The sequence below is a fragment of the Lithobates pipiens genome, unplaced genomic scaffold, assembly GCF_037356315.1.
Source record: "Lithobates pipiens isolate NorthernLeopardFrog02 unplaced genomic scaffold, aLitPip1_a1.2 Scaffold_19, whole genome shotgun sequence".
Classification (NCBI taxonomy): Eukaryota; Metazoa; Chordata; class Amphibia; order Anura; family Ranidae; genus Lithobates; species Lithobates pipiens.
This window is the reverse complement of record NW_027507764.1, coordinates 118,057,495-118,078,503: the sequence shown is the minus strand read 5'-3', so window position 1 is coordinate 118,078,503 and position 21,009 is coordinate 118,057,495. Positions and strand designations below refer to the sequence as shown.

General features: G+C 41.9%; 1 protein-coding gene across 5 annotated transcripts in view; it reads right to left on the bottom strand.

The window, feature by feature from the left end:
- Positions 1-21,009, bottom strand: part of XYLB (xylulokinase) — a 242,160-nt gene that overhangs the window by 108,207 nt on the left and 112,944 nt on the right. The window lies entirely within an intron of this gene.

Here is a 21,009-nt window from a genome sequence, read left to right as displayed (position 1 = left end):
GCCTGTCACCCAAAAGAAGTTTTGCTTCACGATTGGGGTGCCATTATCCCATCCCCTCCTATTACAAATCTTCTTCCCCTACCAGCACAAATCCTCCCCCCCCTAATACCCCCATGACAGCTGAGAGGGTTTACCATGGGGCCTCCTGTAGGGGCCCCAGCACACAGAGGGACTTAGACAGCAGGGGTACCAGAGTGACGGGCGGGGGGGAATAAATACAGAGGAGTCAAAACATAAGGGATAGAAAGAGGAGCCAGGTAGCTGCTGGTGTGGTAGTTTTTAATAAATTTAAGTCTGTGAAGTCCGCTGCCCCATTCTCCCCATCGATCCACGCTGTTGTTATCACTAAATTGCTGGAGGAAACAGAGAGCCGCGGGAAACTCATGAACTGTCAGCCTCTGATGGGGGGGGTGGGGTAAGCCTCTGGAAAGCTCTGATTGGTCACAGCATCCCAGGATATCAAACAGCTCACTGCAGTTTCCTCATGGCTCTGTATCCTTGTCTTCCTCTAGCGATTCAGGAAAACTGCTGCATCAGCAGCTGCCTGTCACCTCTCTCTCTCCCTTATGTTTTGACACCACTGTAACTACCCCCTCCCGCCGCTCTGATCCCCCTGCTGTCCAGGTCCCCCTGTATGCTGGGGCCCCTACAGGAGCCCCCATGGTACCCCCTATCAGCGACACTGGTGTCTGGGTCTCAGGCAGAAGGAAAGACGGACACAGCATTCTAAACCGGTATTGTCCAGGCCTTTCAAAATTTATAACCAGTAGTAGGAAGGTGACTGAGTGGGGCAAAAACATTTCAAATGCTCTCATAATACAGCTATCCACCACACAGAACCTTTATACATACTAATTCTAACAGTAACGTTAAAAGCAGACATTTTTGTTTCATACATTTTCAAATATATATGTAGTCACTCTGCAACATCAAGGAACCTCTGCCAAGTGTGATACCTAATTCAATGTGAGCACCCAGACAGCGAACTGACTGACCAGCATAATAAAAATGTGGCCTGGATACCAGCAACCCAAGGGATTTAGATAGCAGAGCAATGAGACACAGAAGATGGATGCTAAAATAAAAATGACAGGCCTTTAGCAGGTAGTCTGTGTCTCCTGAGTCAGTTAAATGCAAAATGTTCATGTTAGATTAGAATACTCCTTCAGACATAAGAACATGAAACACAACCTTGCTCTTTAACTATAACAAGGCATTCACTTTCTCTCTTTCTCATTTTCTGCTGCTCACCGGAGCTTGTAAGTCCCACGCTGCCTGCTTGGTGTCTATCTTACATAAGACAGTTGTGACTGGAAGCCATGATGTTTCTGGGCAGCTGCAGGCTGCGGTTGTCAAGTAATGGAAATGTTTCTCAACATCTTGATGAGAATTAATGCTGTTTAAATATTTGTTTGCTGACTAAATACTTGAAGGCAATTGGCAGTGATGATACTTTTTCAGGCAAGAAAAAAAAAAGTGAGTATTGTGATGTCTAAGCTGTCAAGGATTTCAGAAGCTTGCTGACACATGTAACCGGGCTGCTACAAAACACTGTATATGATTGGAGGTTTTCTTGTACTATGCAGAAAAGAAAAGTAAAAAATTGGATTTATTCAACTATATAAAGCACAGACAAGTTCAGCCTTTGGGGTTCCCAGATGGTTTAGGATTGCTTTAGAAGTACCCAAGAATAGTTGGAGTCTGAAGTGTAAACCCACCGGCTCACCAGGATTCTCCTGCAAGAACAAGTGGTCTGAAAATGAATGCATTTATTTAAAGAAATGTTCCCCTGATTAGATCAAGTCTTCAGTAAAAGGTTAGAATAGCGTATATCAGAGTAAATACAGAACCACATCCCAGATTGATTAGAGCAAAAAGAAATAGAGTAATGGGACTTTTAGATGCTGAAACCTCCTAATGGAATAATATATAACACAGTGATGTATAAAAATAACACCATTTTATTAAATACATAAAAATGTCTTATATAGTTTAACCTCCCTGGCGCTATGATTATTTTTGATTTTAGGTGCTGAAAGCGGTATAATGTTTTGCATGGAAATTTGGCGTTTTATATTGTAGGCCTGCAATTCTTAGGAATAACTCACTTAAATCTGTCCAAACCAGAGTCTAGTAGACATCCCGGGTATGATAAAGTTTGAAACACAAAATCATGAATTATAATATAATAAATAACTATAAATAATTATAACAAATAATAATATAATAATAATAAAAAATATTCAATGTAATCAAATCAAAAACACTGAAATGTGCTGAGTTGCAGAATTGTCGCTGTCATTAGATTTAGTGTTTGATGACGAATTTCCCCAGAGAATTCCCTAGAGGCGATTCAGTTCGCATTGTGCGCTATACACGTATTTCATTCATCCATTCATTCACAAATTGCTATCGCTCAATTCTGCAAGTGATTCTAATTTATTATCGCTATTTTCTAGCTGGTCTAAAACCCCTTTTGACATAAAGGGACACTTTTTGATTCCTATGGACAATCTCCAAATTCCAGGCAGAAAAAACAGTATTTATAATATAAAAGTGCATGCAGGGCACTGGACATACCACTAGGGACAAAGGGGGTGTGTAATTTTTTTATACAGTACTGTAATCTGTAAGATTATAGTGTACTGTATGTGTACTGTGTTTTTACTTTTTTTAATATTTGCGTCGATCTCCGCTCCTGTGCGTGGCAACGTCGCAGGAAACGGAGTTCGGCAGCACTTGGCACTGTGTGAATCAAGCGAGGAGACAGTTCACACACACAGCGGGGAGACATCGCAGGATCCAGGGGACAAGGTAAGTAACTTTCCCTGCAAAAATAGAAAACTGCGCCAACCCTATACTAATGAAAATAATAATAATAAAAAAGATGATATATAATAAAAAAATTGTAAATAAAAAAATAAAAATAAAAATAAAAATAAAAAATATGAAATATATTATCAAAATGTGTAGGTGATTATCACAAATGATTATAACAATAAGAACACCTTAAGTGCAAAATAAAACACAGAAATGCATCAAGAAATAGTGTCATAAACAAAAACAAAAGTCCAATCATAAAAAGTTCATATGTGAATCTGGATAAACGTTTGTGACACCACAGTGATTCAACACGATCCAAAAGCGCATAAAAGTGCCCGTCACCGTATATTGAATGCGCTTACCAGAAATTAGGCAAGTTAGGGCGTTTATATATACTCAATGGGTCCCATCAGAAGATATCCTCCTCTTTAGTGGGTCAACTCTTCATCTCATAATAGTACCCTCCAGATAATAATGATACTCCGTGATCCCAAATGGGGAGCTATGAAGCTGCCCGGTTGTCTCAGCTCTGCACAGCAATAACAGTCAGGTATACAACAGATTGTATACCTGACTGTTATTGCTGTGCAGAGCTGAGACAACCGGGCAGCTTCATAGCTCCCCATTTGGGATCACGGAGTATCATTATTATCTGGAGGGTACTATTATGAGATGAAGAGTTGACCCACTAAAGAGGAGGATATCTTCTGATGGGACCCATTGAGTATATATAAACGCCCTAACTTGCCTAATTTCTGGTAAGCGCATTCAATATACGGTGACGGGCACTTTTATGCGCTTTTGGATCGTGTTGAATCACTGTGGTGTCACAAACGTTTATCCAGATTCACATATGAACTTTTTATGATTGGACTTTTGTTTTTGTTTATGACACTATTTCTTGATGCATTTCTGTGTTTTATTTTGCACTTAAGGTGTTCTTATTGTTATAATCATTTGTGATAATCACCTACACATTTTGATAATATATTTCATATTTTTTATTTTTATTTTTATTTTTATTTTTTTATTTACAATTTTTTTATTATATATCATCTTTTTTATTATTATTATTTTCATTAGTATAGGTTTGGCGCAGTTTTCTATTTTTGCATATCTGTTGGGTGTTATATCACATCTATTTCTGCAGCCTGTTTCACATATAGTTTATTTGTATTTATGCTTTTTTCTTAGCGCGGTATAATTTTTCCCAAGTAACTTTCCCTGTATCCTGCGATGCGATCCTGAGTCTGGCTCGGGGTTACTGCTAATGGAATTCAAATTCCACCCCGAGCCAGACTCGGGAATACCTTCAGGGAGGTTAAGACATGTGTAAAAAAAAAAAATGAAATAGCAAACTCTGTTTTGGAGCGCAAGCCGGGAATGAGAAACGAAACCGCCTAACAGCACCCCACAACAGAATGCGGGATAGACTGTGAGTGTGCATGTATGAGTGTTTTTTAAAAACATACTGTGCAATGATAAACCTTAAATCTTTATGAGATATCAACTTTGGGCATTAAGAAACATCTTTTGGTTAACTGACTGGAGGAACGTCAGGATAGAGAGGTTATCCCTATAAGAACCAAAGGCAAAACATTTGCTAAGCACTGGTGAATGACCATTTTAGAAGGTGGTGGTGGCACAAGAAGTGGCGTAAAGTCATGGTTATGCAGCATGGATGAAACTTGAAGCACAAGCACTTTGAATTTACATGTCAATCTCATATTGTAAGTGGAAAGAGAGGGGATAGGGGCATATAGGAGGCAATTCTGTAGGGTTAGTTTTATGTTTTTATTTGAGATCACTGAGGCAAAATTTTCTAACTGTTTCCATATGTATGTAATTTTGGAACAATCCCAGAAGATATGTGAGAATGAGCCCAGGGAATTACAGCCTCTGAAGCATGTATTAGGTGTTATGGGGTATATTGAATGTAATTTTACTGGGGTATAGATTGATTCATACAATATGTTTCGCAATTCATTGGCTAATTGCTTTTCATTGGAAATCGCATTCCGTCCCCTTGGATCACCTCAAAATCAGAATTAATAACATTAATCTGATGGAAAAGATATTCCATATCACACAGAATTCCACACATTTATATAGAAAGAAATGGGATCCCTGGTTTAACCACTCTACCTCCTTTTTTAATACTCCCTGAAATTGGGTCTCCTATACGTGATTGTCTATGGTTTACTGCACTATTATGGCTCTAGCCCATCACCTTACCAAATGAAAACACAAACTATTGCAATATATATGCACTGTATCTTGTAAAAAATGTTTGTATCTATGGTGATTTTCTATGTTTGTCTTGATATACATTGCATTTATTATATTATATCTTTGCTTACTCTCTGTACTTTCTCTATGTACCAAATAAAAATCGTTTGTAAACAAAAAGAATTTACATGTCAAAACAGCATGAACTTTGGATACTTATAATATATGTGCATGGTTTATAATTGTGATTCCTGTTTTCACTTTACAAATTTTGGTATGGTATGGTAATAATATCTATATGCTCTTATATGGATTAGCTCAGTCACATCATTTTGAAAAATCTGTATACACCCGGAAACAGCCCCTACAACAAAGTGAGCAATTTCCTCAATAGTCACAAGATGGAAGCCCTCTCAGTGGTGACAGCCTGCTGTAGGAGAGCTTTGTTCTAAGGTAATTATTTCATAATGTGCTAGCTATTGTAAGGGATCTTCCCGGGGTAGGGTGTGTTTGGACACAGTTCACAGCAGACTTGGAATATATGAAGCAGATCTTGGCGTTTATTCGTGGTACAAACAGTCCAGCAAACAAAACATACAGCAACACCGTGCTTTCTAAGTACAACAAAATAAACAAAAGACCTAGCCCGGCTGGGCGCTTACTAACAGGTTCTTCTCACCTATCTGACATTTATAAAGACAGCGTCTTTTCGTCTGGATATCGCAGGGTGGGTTTTAGCTCCAGCAGTGTCTGTGCTTGCAGCTTCCTTCAACATACAGGCTGTTCATTCCCTGGCTGGGAGCAATCACCTGCAGGCCTTGCAGAGCCTTTACCTTCCCAGGCTAATTAGGATCAAAGCTCACCTGATCCCAAACCCAGAACTGGATCGGGGGATGTGGAATGACAGGTCCCTCTACCAAACCTACCTGCCATTCCATATAAACCCAGGCCCGGCAAAATTACTTAACCACTCAACAGCATATCGCTGCTGAGAAACTGATCCATCCTGGATTTACCATCTCACACTATGTCGCAACCTAGGTGAGATGTACACCCCCTCGATCACTTCTCCAGTGACATGTCTACATATCCCCCCCCTCTTTTTCAGACCGGAGGGCTGAGCCTTTTGTCCCCACAGACAACTTACCCTCGACAATGCATCAGCATTTGCCTGTAATTTCCCTGGCCTGTGTTCCACAGTGAAATTAAAGTTTTGTAGGGACAGAAACCATCTAGTCACTCTTGCATTTCTCTCCTTGTTTAACTTCATCCATGTTAGGGGGGCATGGTCTGTCACCAACTTGAATTTCCTGCCTAGCAAGTAATACTTTAAAGCTTCTAGAGCCCACTTTACTGCCAAACATTCTCGCTCCACAATGGCATAATTTTTCTCGGCCGGGGTTAGTTTCCTACTCAAGTACGTCACTGGATGCTCCTCACCATTCACTACTTGTGAGAGTACTGCACCTAAGCCTGTGTTAGAGGCATCTGTCTGGACCAGAAATTCTCGCCTGAAATCGGGGGTGATTAACACAGGTGGTTGGCACAAGGCAGACTTAAGGCTTTGGAAAGCCTTCTCGGCCTCTGGGGTCCACGTGACCATTGCTGTCTTTCCGCCCTTTGTCAAGTCAGTTAGTGGAGCAGCAACTGAGGCAAAGTTCGGCACAAATCTACGGTAATACCCCGTAATACCCAGGAAAGCTCTAACCTGTTTCCTTGTCAGGGGTCTAGGCCAATTCTGTATTGCCTCAATCTTATTTAGCTGTGGCTTAATCAACCCTCTCCCAATAATGTAGCCCAGATATTTGGCCTCTTCTAGGGCTAGAGCACACTTCTCGGCATTTATGGTCAACCCCGCATCACTTATGGCATCCAACACGGCCTGTACCTTACAGAGGTGACTTTCCCAATCAGGGCTAAAAATGACCACATCATCGAGGTAGGCAGCTGAGTAATCACGATGTGGTCGCAGAATTAAGTCCATCAACCTCTGGAAGGTTGCAGGCGCTCCATGTAACCCGAATGGCATCACTACATACTGGAATAGTCCATCAGGGGTAGAGAATGCCGTTTTCTCTTTAGCCTCAGCAGACAGTGGAATCTGCCAGTAGCCCTTTGTGAGATCGAGGGTGGTTATGTACCTGGCGTTACCCAACTTCTCAATTAACTCATCTACCCTGGGCATAGGATACGCATCGAACTTGGAGATCTCATTCAACTTTCTGAAATCGTTACAGAACCTCCAAGTTCCATTGGGCTTTGGGATTAGCACAATTGGGCTGGACCATTCACTCTGGGACACCTCAATTACCCCCAGAGCAAGCATACGTTTTACCTCGGCAGATACGGCTTCCCTACGTGCCTCCGGTATCCTATAGGGCTTAAGGTTTACTCTGCTTCTAGGCTCAGTTTCAATGTGATGATGGATGAGGTGTGTACGCCCTGGGAGGTCAGAGAACTTGTTTTTGTTTTTCTGTAAAAATTCCTGAGCCTCCTGTTTCTGTGATACTGATAGAGTATCACCTACCTTGACTGGAGGGATTGGTTGTGACAAATTATTAACAGTATTTGTCGCCACCAAGGATTCCCTGTCTTTCCAGGGCTTGATCAAGTTTATGTGATAAACTTGGAAAGGCTTCCTTCTACCTGGTTGGTGCACCTTGTAGTTCACCTCACTGATCTTTTCAACAATTTCATAAGGACCTTGCCACTTCGCCAAGAATTTACTCTCAACAGTGGGGACTAGTATAAGGACCCTATCGCCTGGGTTGAATGTCCTGATTCTTGCGGACCGGTTGTAAATCCTACTTTGGGCCTCTTGAGCCCTCTGGAGGTGTTCCCTTACGAGGGGCATTACAGTGGCTATACGGTCCTGCATTTGTGCTACATGTTCAATAACACTCTTGTATGGGGTGGACTCATTCTCCCATGTCTCTTTTGCGATGTCCAGTAGACCCCTAGGGTGACGACCATAGACCAACTCGAATGGTGAGAACCCGGTGGACGCTTGGGGCACTTCCCTAATAGCAAACATGAGGTAGGGTAATAAATGATCCCAGTCACGACCATCTTTTTCCACCACTTTCTTCAACATATGTTTCAAAGTTTTATTAAATCTCTCCACCAATCCGTCCGTCTGGGGGTGGTATACAGAGGTACGGATGTGTGAGATTTTAAATAGTTTGCATAACTCCTTCATTACTTTCGACATAAATGGCGTACCTTGGTCAGTTAGGATTTCTTTGGGGATCCCAGTCCTAGAGAACATATAAAACAACTCACGTGCAATTGTTTTAGATGCAGTGTTTCTTAAGGGTACAGCCTCAGGATAGCGGGTCGCATAATCCATGACTACCAAAATATACTGGTGTCCTCTAGCTGACTTTACAATGGGACCCACTAAATCCATGGCAATACGCTCAAAAGGCACCTCTATAATAGGGAGCGAAACCAAAGGACTGCGAAAATGTGACACTGGGGCATTAACCTGACATGTGGGGCACGACTCACAGTATTTTTTAATGTCATCATATATGGCCGGCCAAAAAAATCTCTGGAGAACCCTCTCTCTCGTTTTGTCAGTCCCCAAGTGTCCCCCAAGAACATGGTTATGAGCCATGTCAAGCACCTGACGCCGGTACGGCTTAGGTACCAGAAGCTGTTCCACAATCTCATCCTTAATCTTATTGACTCTATAGAAAAGATCATTAGTCACCGAAAAATGTGGAAATCTTTTTTCAGCATCTGGTTCCTGAGGTACCCCATTCATAACAGTAACCTGCTCTCTCGCATTTTTGAGAGTGGGGTCCTGTAATTGTGCAGCCCCAAAATTATCCCTAGACACCTCTAAGTCTAGTATATTTTGCTCAGTGGGAGGATCCTCCTCCCCAACCAGGACCTGCAAAGGAAAACAATCATTTTCATCCTGCATACTTTTATCATTCACAGCGGACAAGGCAACCTCCTTAGAGGTATCCTCACTCCTTTTGGGGATTTCTCTTTTTTCCCAGAGAGCCCAGAATAACGGAAAATCGCGGCCCAATATTACATCATGCATGAGGTTTTTAACCACACCCACTTCATATTGTACGGTGCCTTGTTTAGTCCCGACTTTAGCCCGCACTATAGGGTACACTTTTGTATCACCATGTATGCACACAACACTCATATGCTTGTTAGGCTCTAAGTCCCCAGCCACCAGGCTAGCATGCACCAAGGTTACGAGGCTTCCTGAGTCCATTAACGCTTTAACAGGAAAGTCATTGATTGTGATGTTGCAGATTTGCGGTTCAGTCTCTAGTCCAGGAACTGCAGCACAAGATGGTTCCGCAAATAGCGACTGGCGCCGGCTAGCGTCACATTCCATGGGTTCAGAGGTAAGAGGGCAATGGGCAGACACGTGTCCCGCCTCATGGCATCTCCAACACTGGATAGGGGCTGGTCTCCTTGGCAAGGAGTCCTTTTTAGAGCCCCTTAGCCACCCGGGACCATCACCAGTCTTTTGTCCCTGAGACACCACTTGAGCCCTTATCCCTCCATCAGCAGCCCTCCACACTCCCCCAATAGATGGAAGTCTCTTACCAGCTGACGGCACAGGTCTGGCGCTCCGGGGAGGTGAAGATGCTGCAGGAACATCACGGAGGTAGTCCTCAGTCGCCTGGAACCTCTCCACAAGGTTGACAAGTTCGTTTGCATCCTTAGGATCACCTTGTCCCACCCAGCGTTGCAGGTCAGTAGGAAGTGCTCGGAGGTAGCGATCCATCACGATCTTCTCTAGGATTTGTGCAGGAGTAGAAGTGTCTGGCTCCAACCACTTTCTTGCCAAATGGATTAGGTCATACATCTGGGACCTCGCTGATTGGTCCAGACTGTAGCTCCAGTTGCGTACCCTCCGGGCACGGACCGCAGTAGTAACTCCTAGTCGGGCAAGTATCTCCGCTTTTAGCCGAGTATAGTCCTTGACCTCTTGCTCACTGAGGTCATAGTAGGCCTTTTGAGGTTCACCTGTTAAATAGGGCGCAATTACCTCTGCCCATTCAGCGGCTGGTAACTTCTCTCGCTCAGCCACGCGCTCAAATATTGTTAGAAAGGCCTCAACATCGTCCTCAGCAGTCATCTTTTGCAGCGCTTTCTGCACAGTCCTTCTCCCAAAAAAATTTTCTGGAGCGGCTCCCTCCACTGTGGGTGGATTAGCAACCACAGGCGCCTCTCGATTTGCTATCAGGTGCTCGAGAAGTTGTTGTTGTGCAGCCATCATCTGCTGTTGTGCAGCCATGGACTGTTCATGTCGTTTATTGGCCTCTGTCTGAGCCTGCTGTTGTTGCAAACTCACTTGCATAAACTGCTTCAGCATCTCCTCCATGTTGCTGGACTGTTCTTGGAGTTTAGATGCAGCTTTCACCCAGGACATAAGCAGCTGTAGCCAAGTCTGTCCACACTGTTGCCCCTAGCAACCGTCTGTTGCCCGCATTCTCCACCAATTGTAAGGGATCTTCCCGGGGTAGGGTGTGTTTGGACACAGTTCACAGCAGACTTGGAATATATGAAGCAGATCTTGGCGTTTATTCGTGGTACAAACAGTCCAGCAAACAAAACATACAGCAACACCGTGCTTTCTAAGTACAACAAAATAAACAAAAGACCTAGCCCGGCTGGGCGCTTACTAACAGGTTCTTCTCACCTATCTGACATTTATAAAGACAGCGTCTTTTCGTCTGGATATCGCAGGGTGGGTTTTAGCTCCAGCAGTGTCTGTGCTTGCAGCTTCCTTCAACATACAGGCTGTTCATTCCCTGGCTGGGAGCAATCACCTGCAGGCCTTGCAGAGCCTTTACCTTCCCAGGCTAATTAGGATCAAAGCTCACCTGATCCCAAACCCAGAACTGGATCGGGGGATGTGGAATGACAGGTCCCTCTACCAAACCTACCTGCCATTCCATATAAACCCAGGCCCGGCAAAATTACTTAACCACTCAACAGCATATCGCTGCTGAGAAACTGATCCATCCTGGATTTACCATCTCACACTATGTCGCAACCTAGGTGAGATGTACACCCCCTCGATCACTTCTCCAGTGACATGTCTACACTATGCATACTAGCACATTAAGCCTTTACCTTGCAGGGTTTAAAAAAAAGTATCCCATTTACTACCGCTTTAACAAAGTGAAGAATACAAAGTAAATGTGCTACAGATAAACAAATGAAGGAGATAAACCTGAACTTTAATGCATACGTGTCACGTATGAGGGACAAAGGGTAGTATATTTTTTCCATATAGTGCAGATATTATTTGTATAGGCCCAGCTCTCTGAGAAGATCCTCAAACATCAGAGCAGATATTTTTGCAGCTGCCGGATTGTTGATAAAGACATCAGAAAATGTTTGCTACTATTTCAGCCTCTACTTCTAGGACTAGAATCTTGCTTTATTTTTTAAAAGAACATGACAGGTTCCCTTTAAAACTGCCACCGGCAGGTCTTTCTCATATGGAAGCAGTCAGGAAAAGGAATGTTTAAGAATATGAATTAGGTTGTGTTCTTTAACTGCCAAAGCAGAAATGTCAGCCAAGCTGTAAGGTCCCCATGCCGTCTAATATGTCTCCCTTCTAAGATGAGGGCTAATAATTACGTAATGTCAATTAACAAAGCCTTTAGGTTTCTTTTATGTTTTGCTGGCAAAATTTTATTATGTGAAACTTTTTTTTCAGTGATTTAGCTCAAAATTTTGCACCACCACAATGAACAATTGATGTTTTTTGTCAAATATAATTATTTCTTATGATTATCAGTGCCATCTAGTGGCAATAATGCTGTATTTTTCCTGATTGAAGTAGAAATGACCACACTAGAAGGAGTTTACGGGCATAGGAAAAAAATTATTTTACACAAAAAATTCTTACACCTAATTGTCACCCTTCCACTCTAACAGGGAGGAAATACAAGTAAATAATAATTATACTATTACAGCTAAAAAATTATAAAAGGTTGTAGACAATCAGGTGGTAGACAAGTAAGCTCACAAGACAGAATATCCCAAAAAATGGGACGCCATGCTCACACGCTCTGCGCATGCGTGATCGCCTACACACATTTGTTTGTGGATATTTATACTTGCAAGCAGTAGCGTTGCTAGGGGATGGATTTTGGGGCTATAGCCCCAAATCTAGGGTCCATAGCCCTGAGTCTCTGCAGGGATCCCCAAGGGGAGGGGAGGCTCTCTGGGGACCCTGATGTAAGTAGGGGGCTCTCTGGGGACTCTGATGCAAGGGAGAGGCTCTCTGGGGATCATGATTTAAGGAAGAGACTCTCTATGAACCCTGATGTAAGTGGGGGGGGGGGGCTCTCTGGGTACCCTGATGCAAGGGGCAAGCTCTCTGGGGACCCTGATGTAAGGGGGGACTCTCTAGGGACCCTGGTGTAAGGGGGGCTTTCTGGGGAGATATAGACACACACACACACACACACACACGTATATTACTGTATATACATGTGTATGCCCGCCCAAGCGTATGACTTTCTTTACTACGCTGCTATGGGCTCTAGCCCCAGATCTTTTGTAGACCTAGCAACGCCCCTGGTTGAAAGGAATGCTTTTATCTGAATTTGCATTGGAGAGTCATTTAAGTCAGAATACCTGTATGCAGCACTGCAATTTTTACCATTAAATATATCTTAAAGAGACAATACTGCACTATTGGAGTCTTTGCTTCTTTGCATGTTGGCACCTCCTGATAATGTGGATATCTGTTCTGGTCTGACCATCGCCTGCTGTGTGGAGGCTTCTGGTGGGAGACGCTCAGGACATCTGGACAACCTTCTATGGGATCATTGATCCAACAAGCGCTTTATGACCCCCCTGAATAAGGGTGGTCACTGGCTTTGCGGTAAGCCTTCTACCTCACTGTGGTGATGGGTATCACGTGGTCATGCATTTGATCTAGGCTCTATATCTCACGTGGGATTCTTTAAACTCCTGCCATTTAAGGAAATTTTCACTAAATGATTTATTTTTTGGCACTTTATATGCTATTGCCCTTTATAATTGCACTTTATAATACAATGTATGTTTTTTCTGTATTGTGTTGGTCAAATGCATAATTAGTATCTCACAGTAATTGCAATAAATTTTTTTGCACATTTGCACTTTATAGATATTATATGCCATATTTACATATGCTTTATCTTTGATTCCCATTTGAAGCACTGCACTTTATATTTTTATACATTGTGGGTTATTTACAAAAGGTAAATCCACTTTGCACTGCAAGTGCACTTGGAAGTGCAGTCCCTGTAAATCTGAGGGGTAGATGCAATCATGTGCAAGCTAAAATGCTGTTTTTTATTTCCCTTGCATATCCCCCTCGGATCCACAGCGACTTTAATTCCAAGTGCACTTGCAGTGCAAAGTGGATTTGCCTTTAGAAAATAACCCCCATTGTGGTGATTTTTATTGAAGTAAAAAGTGACAGACAGAAAATGAACACATAACATGTAACATATTCCATGCGGTGCTACAGAAAAAGTGGAATGGCCTATCCCAGCAGAGTACCACCTCTAGAGGTCTAATGTACTAGGTATAGGGTTCTAAGCACAGGAGAAGATCTTTAACTGCGCAGAAAACGTTGGTAGAGTCAGGGTATGTACTCTAACGGGGATTCAAGGCTGTAGAAATGCATGGGGAAACCAAGGAAAGAAAGAAGAGAAGCAAGGAAAAGTAAGGGTCCATAAAGGAAGGGGTGGGGGGGGGGGGGTGTTGGCATGCGTGGTATCAAAAGCAATGCACTATTTCACATAGAGTGCCATTTTGCAACATTTCAATGCAGTTAAAATACAAAAACAAAAAATCAATGTGATGTCTTGTAACGACACATCCCATCACCCCCACACAACACACACCAGAGGGTGGACTGTAGAATGTAAGCTCTACGAGCAGGGCCCTCCTGTACCTTTTGTATTGTACTGTAATTGTGTTGTCCCCCTTATACATTGTAAAGCGCTGTGTAAAATGTTGGCGCTATATAAATTGTGTATAATAATGATAATAATAATATATAGATAGATCTATCTATCTATCACTATATATATATATATATATATATATATATATATATATAAAAAGATATATAGATATATTTATAGATAGATAGATAGATAGATATATTTCTTTTGGCACAACATAAAGAACATAAAATCTGGTAAGACACTCGCATTAAAAGAAAATAATAATAAACATAAAATAAAAGAACTGAACATGCCGTTGGGCACTGTGTTGAAATTTCATAAAATAGAAGTACCTGGGTAGCCATAGCAACCAAAGAGTTTCCCCTTCCATACTGTAACATATTTAACAATATTGACAGCAGGAATCTGATTGGATGCCATGGGCAAACCAGATACTTTTTCATACTTTTTCTAAGGGGTTTTCTTCAAGCCTATTCCATACAACAATTACAATCCCTCAGTGAACTGTGAATGTAATCCATATATTACTGCAACTGTGCTAAAGGCAAGAAGCCTGCTGAATGTATCTTTATTAGGAACCTGTTTCTGGAGTTAAAGTTAAGTTAAAGAACTAAAGAAAGGTGCCGATGCAATCAATGACTTGTAAAACTTCTGTCCTTGAAACACTATACTTCTGTAGTATATTCTGAAAGTCACTTTTTGCATTATGTTATGCAATATCTTCCTTCTATCGCAGACAGTAGTGAAATTTCTGAAGAAGTTTGCTGATAGGCAGACAAAACCAGTCCGTGTGATGTCACCACGCAACTCTGGTGACCCTGCCTGAGCCACCCTCCCACCCCGCCTTACTATTTGGGAAGCAGGCTGGCTTTGTAGGACTTCAATCTCTCTGGGCTATTGGACTAAGAAATAGGAGCTGGCAAGCATAGACTACACACAGCACGAGGATTTGGTGGTGAGCATACTGATGTACATCGGTTATATGCTGCCCAGTGAATGCTATGGGGCTTGTGTGTTGAATCCTCACCAGTCTATATATATCCAGCGAGATCTGGCTGTGAATCTCCTGTTGTGGAGTTGACCTTTACCAAGTTCTGTGACTGCGTCTGTTCTTTATCCATAGATCCTACCCAAGATACAGCCAGTCACTCCCATTTCCATCCCACTCTTATCTCCCCATCCAACCTGCATTACCCTCATTGCGGTTTAACTGAAAATTCAGTCTCAGTGGCATTCTATGTGGATTGCTATACCCTTTGATTGAAAGATTTCCAGGGTTTTGGTCTCTGCGGATTGAGTGGCTTTACCATTTGAATAATCTCATCTTTTCTTATCCCACTGACTGTGGAAGAGACCGTGTATCCCCATAGACGTATTGCAGTGTGGACTGTATGTGGTGGGCGTATGAGGTGTGCTGCCGGCAGGTCTTTTTAATGTTTGCATCAGTGGTAGTTTTTTGCATGAATTCATTTTAACTATATTCAATAAAGTTGATATTTTTACATCCATGGTGTTCCTTTATAAGGTTTCTTAGTAATCTCTAATTCCCATTTTCTTCATATTTATGCATGACCTTAAGGAACCACACCTGTCATTTTCGGTGGGGGCCTCAGCATAAGGATACAGTTCTGACTTTGAACTACCCTGTGCACCAATTAATTATTGGTCTGCCTGGGTGTCTTTTTATACATGTTTTTGAGTTAATTATAGGAAATAGCCTCACATGACAATTGTTTATTTACAAAAACTGGAGAGTGCAAAATCTGGTGCAGCTCTGCACTGGAGCCAATCAGCTTCTAACTTCAGCTTGTTCAATTAAGCTTTAAAAAACAATCCTGGAAGCTGATTGGTCTCTATCTGCTTCAGCCCCAGAAGATTTTACCCACTTCCTGACCAGATCACTTTTTACAATTATGCACTGCATAGCTTTCACTAACAATTGAACGGTTGTGACATCCTTTTTTTTCCTACAAATAGAGCTTTCTTTTGGTGATATTTGATCACCTCTGCAGTTTTTATTTTTTGGGCTAAAATTCTTGCTCAAGCACTGACAAGGGAAGCACTGAGAATTCTTATATTTTGAGGCCTGATGTAGTCATAGCTATACTTACTTACAGGATGGATTAATCTATTTAGGCCAACAGGTGGCACTCACCAAGAAAATGTATATATGACCGTCATGGAATACATCAAAGTGAAATCTTAATGAACAAAGAAACAGGCAAAGGAATATGCAAAGTGGGAGTCACCAATTCTTGGCAACATTGTTTTTTAGCATGTATTCTTCTGCAGTAAAAAATCTTTACCAAATACCCTTTGTGTGTGGTTTGTATTAAAGTATGCAGTAAATGTGTTAGCCCTTGTACACACGGTCGGAGATTCCGTCGGAATGTGTCCAATCGGAGAATTTTGTCGGATATTCCGACTGTGTGTGGTCTGCATCGGACTGTTTCCGTCTGAATATCCGTCTGACCAACTTTTCCATTATGCCGGAAATATTTTCCGACAAAATGCTCCGATCGGACATACTCCGATCATGTGTAGCCTACTCCGATGGACAAAGTGCCACGCATGCTCAGATCAAATTCCTAGACCAAAGCTATTGGCTACTAGCCTGAACGTAGTCCCGTCGTAACGAAATAACGTCATCACGTTATGTACAATCAGATTTTCCGACAACTTAGTCCGACCGTGTGTATGCAACATCACTTCCGGACCTCTTCCGGAATTAATCCGTCAGAATTACTCCGACGGATTTGGTAGTCTGAATCTCCGACCGTGTGTACAAGGGCTAAGTGTTTCCCCATAGTCATCAAAAAAGTATATGTATGCTTTAGAAGCAATCCCTCACACTTTAAAATAACTAAAGTAGTTAATGTAGTTTGTTTAAGAAATCTAATAAACTTTCAATGTGTTATATTTAATGTAATTGGACAAGCAGGAGTACCCTTTAAACCTGTAATAAATTCTCCTTGGGATACATGTATCACAGGTTGAGAAATTCTGCTTTACACCTTGCAATCAATAAAACCTGAAGTACCTGTAATAACATCCCTTTTATTCAAACACAAGTAGCACACTACAAATGTAAGAGATGTTCAAAGCACAGAGCTGCAAATTATGTAATGAGATTGTGCATTGTATTACACATATCTAGCTTTTCTGCTCAGCATAGCTGTAACGCATCGCTAAATATTGCTAATGGTAGATTGCCCTCTACTGTCAGGAGAGAAGTTACCTTAACAGTACAAAACAGCCAGAATACAGTAGTGGTGTTACATACAGTATCTCACAAAAGTGAGTACACCCCTCACATTTTTGTAAATATTTTATATCTTTTCATGTGACAACACTGAAGAAATGAAACTTTGCTACAATGTAAAGTAGTGAGTGTACAGCTTGTAAAACAGCGTAAATCTGTTGTCCCCTCAAAATAACTCAACACACAGCCATTATTATCTAAGCCGCTGGCAACAAAAGTGAGTACTCCCCTAAGTAAAAATGTCCAAACTGGGCTCAATTAGCCATTTTTCCCTCCCCGGTGCCATGTGACTCGTTAGTGTTACAAGGTCTGAGGTGTGAATGAGGAGCAGGTGTGTTAAATTTGATGTTATTGCTCTCACGCTCTCATACTAGTCACTGGAAGTTCAACATGGCACCTTATGGCAAAGAACTCTCTGAGGATCTGAAAAAAAGAATTGTTGCTCTACATAAAGATGGCCTAGACTATAGGAAGATTGCCAAGACCCTGAAACTGAGCTGCAGCACGGTGGCCGAGATTACATATCCAGAGGTTGTCTTTGGGAAATAGATGTATGAGTGCTGCCAGCATTGCTGCAGAGGTTGAAGGGGTGGAGGGTCAGCCTGTCAGTGCTCAGACCATACGCCGCACACTGCATCAAATTGGTCTGCATGGCTGTCGTCCCAGAAGGAATCCTCTTATAAAGATGATGCACAAGAAAGCCCGCAAACAGTTTGCTGAAGACAAGCAGGCTAAGGACATGAATTACTGGAACCATGTTCTGTGGTCTAATGAGACCAGCATAAAAGTATTTGGTTTAGATGGTGTCGGGCGTGGGTGTCTTGCCTACAGTCAAGCATGGTGGTGGGAGTGTCATGGTCTGGTAAGTCAATAACAGGGAACATCAGCTTCAGAGAAATCCCATGCAATACAGGTGGCTAGTTCTTCATCCCCTTCCACAGTCAAGGTCCTCTTTAAAACAACTTACCTAAAACTTTTATTTTAGTGGATGGTCAGAGTGGAGGAATCACAAACTAGGTTTTTCAAAAGCTGGCCATACATGGATCGAAATTCATCCGGTTCAGCAGAGACTGGGTGAATTTCGATCCATGTATGGGCACTGAGGTTGAACAGAAGTCAATCTACTGATAGATTTCTGTTCAACCGGCCTGTTGGAAAATTCCCATTTGATCAGCACTGTAACAAAAGTGCATTAAGATAAAAAGTCTCCCCAGCACCCACTAAAACTTACTTGAGCCCCCTCTCTGTCCAGAAATTTCTACAAATCCCTCGGCCCTCTGGGACTCTCCCTCCTGATTGACTGAGACATAGCAGTGGCGCCATTGGCTCCCGTAGCTGTCAATCAAAGTCAGTTAGCAAATCAGGGGAGAGAGGGGGTGGGGCCGAATGGCAGCTCCATGTCTGAATGGACATACAGAGCTGCAGCTCGGCTCGGGTGCCCCCATAGCAATCTGCTTATTGTTAGGACGGAGGGGTCAGGAGCAGAAAAAAGGGACCGGATAAGAAAAGGATCTGGGCTGCTCTGTGCAAATCCATTATACACAGCAGGTAAGTATAACATGTTTGTTATTTTATTTTTTTAAACAAGCCTTTATAATCACTTAATCCTATTTGAATACAGTGCTTAATACAATGTAACAAAGATTAAACATAAATAGACTGAACACACCAAATTTTTTTTATTCTTTCAGTGAAAGTAAAAAAAAGGGTCCTTTCAGTGTACAGAGTCAATCAGCATTACAGCATTTCGGAGCATGCGCACTGGTAGATGGGACTCAGGGCGCGCTCCCTTGTCAAGCATGCTCCAAAACGCCTTTGCAACCCACCAATGACGTCATCACGCCCGGCGCCATGTTCCTGCCCTCTCTATCACCCTGATCCAAGCCTCGGTTTCATCGCTGTGGTCCCAAAGATCCTGCTGGCTAGGATTTCCCCCACAGGCAGAAAAATCAGCTGTTCAGAATAGCGCTCTGCAGTGAACGCAACGCCAGTGTGGATGGACTTGTGCCTTACTTCCTTAACCTCCATGTAAGTGGATAATGCAGCTGTATCTCATTAAGATGTTTACAGTTCTAACCTAGAGGCGCCTGTGTTTCTCATCTCATTTGCATATTTGGAGTCTGCTTTCAACTCCCCCCTCAAAGGCTGCCAAGGTTGTTTTGGACGGCTAAAGTAATCTATACAGGTCTTCCCTCTTCATCTATCCCCCTCCACATATACTGAGTACCCACTTCAAGGACTTATTGATCGACTAATGTATTAAATCTTTACCTCTAGTGTCACTAATCATTTTTTTTTTTTTCAAAATACTGAGCTGTGGTCCCCAGATTGGAGACTCACTATAGCTGACATATTTTTTCATGATGCAAAATACTGAAGGACTAATGCTGAGAATAAGACCCCTTGTAGTGGCCTACGCTGCTATAGCCATCAATAAATAATAACTATTTGTATTGTGGAAACAGGAGTGCGCAGACAGGTATAGCATGCAAATTCCTTGAATCCAAACAAAATTCCAGGCAGCTTTTACTGGATCTCAGAACTGATGGAACAGTTCTGGGATCCGGTACTTGCAAAAATAATACAATGATCAGAAGCCGCCAGCGTCCCATTCAGCATACTCAGTCCTCTTCTGTTCTAGCAAGCATTTGGATACTATAACCATTCAGCATATATGTCCAATCTATGTTATGAACCAGGTGGCTTCCATGCATGCAACAGTGTATTGTATATTATATCGTAGATCATTCCTTTCAACAATAATCTACCAACAATAAAATAAAATCACCTCTCTCTCTATATATATATATATAGTTATAGTTATATAGTTTCCTTCCTCATCTACTAAGATCAAGGCAGCTGATTGATTGATCAAACACTCTAAAACTTAACATGAAAAGACCCTAACTTACAGTCCCTGTACAGCAGAGATCAGACAGGGAGAGGAAGAAGCAGCAAAATGAGCAAATCAGTTGTCCTACGGTGCTTATGTACTAACAAGAAATATGCAGATAGAAGGAGAGAGCAGAGTGACAGATGGCTCATCAGTTTAATACTTCTCCTTTGCTGCCTAGTCACAACCTGGGAGCAGGACAATAGTTTTTTTTTTTTTCAGGCTAGTGTTCCATTATTTTCATTTTTCTACAGCAATAACAAAATCATTTTTATAACATTACAATGCAATGGTTGAAAAAAAACGATAACAGAAAGTTGTAGAGGACTATTGACTATAATAGAAAGAAACATGCATGCTGGAGGAACATAAGAGAAGCAAAAACAGAAGATTAAACATGCCTTACTATTAGTGAACGCAGATGCCTCATAGCAAATCAAAATGCATAAATGTGCGTTGTAGTTCACTGAGTTAGCCAAAATTGTAGAAATGCGTTTTTTGTGTGCGTTTAGACTCATTTAGAGCCCATTTAAAATTGAATGGGCTGCCTTAAAGCAACACAAATTGGAGGATTAATTAACACCAAGATTTGAATGGAAGTGGGGTATGGTACATTAGGTGACTTATGTACCATTGATGTCCCTAGATCTCAGTGAAATATGAGGCTACATTCTTTTAGACTGGCCACACAATGGATGATTTTCCCTATCAGGAAACTAATTAAACACAATAATAAACAAAATTACCTAATTTAGTAATGGGAGCTAAATCTTAAAAGCAGCAATGTGAATTTTAATTGGTTGCTATGGGTTACTGCACTTGATAATTTGCATCTTTTT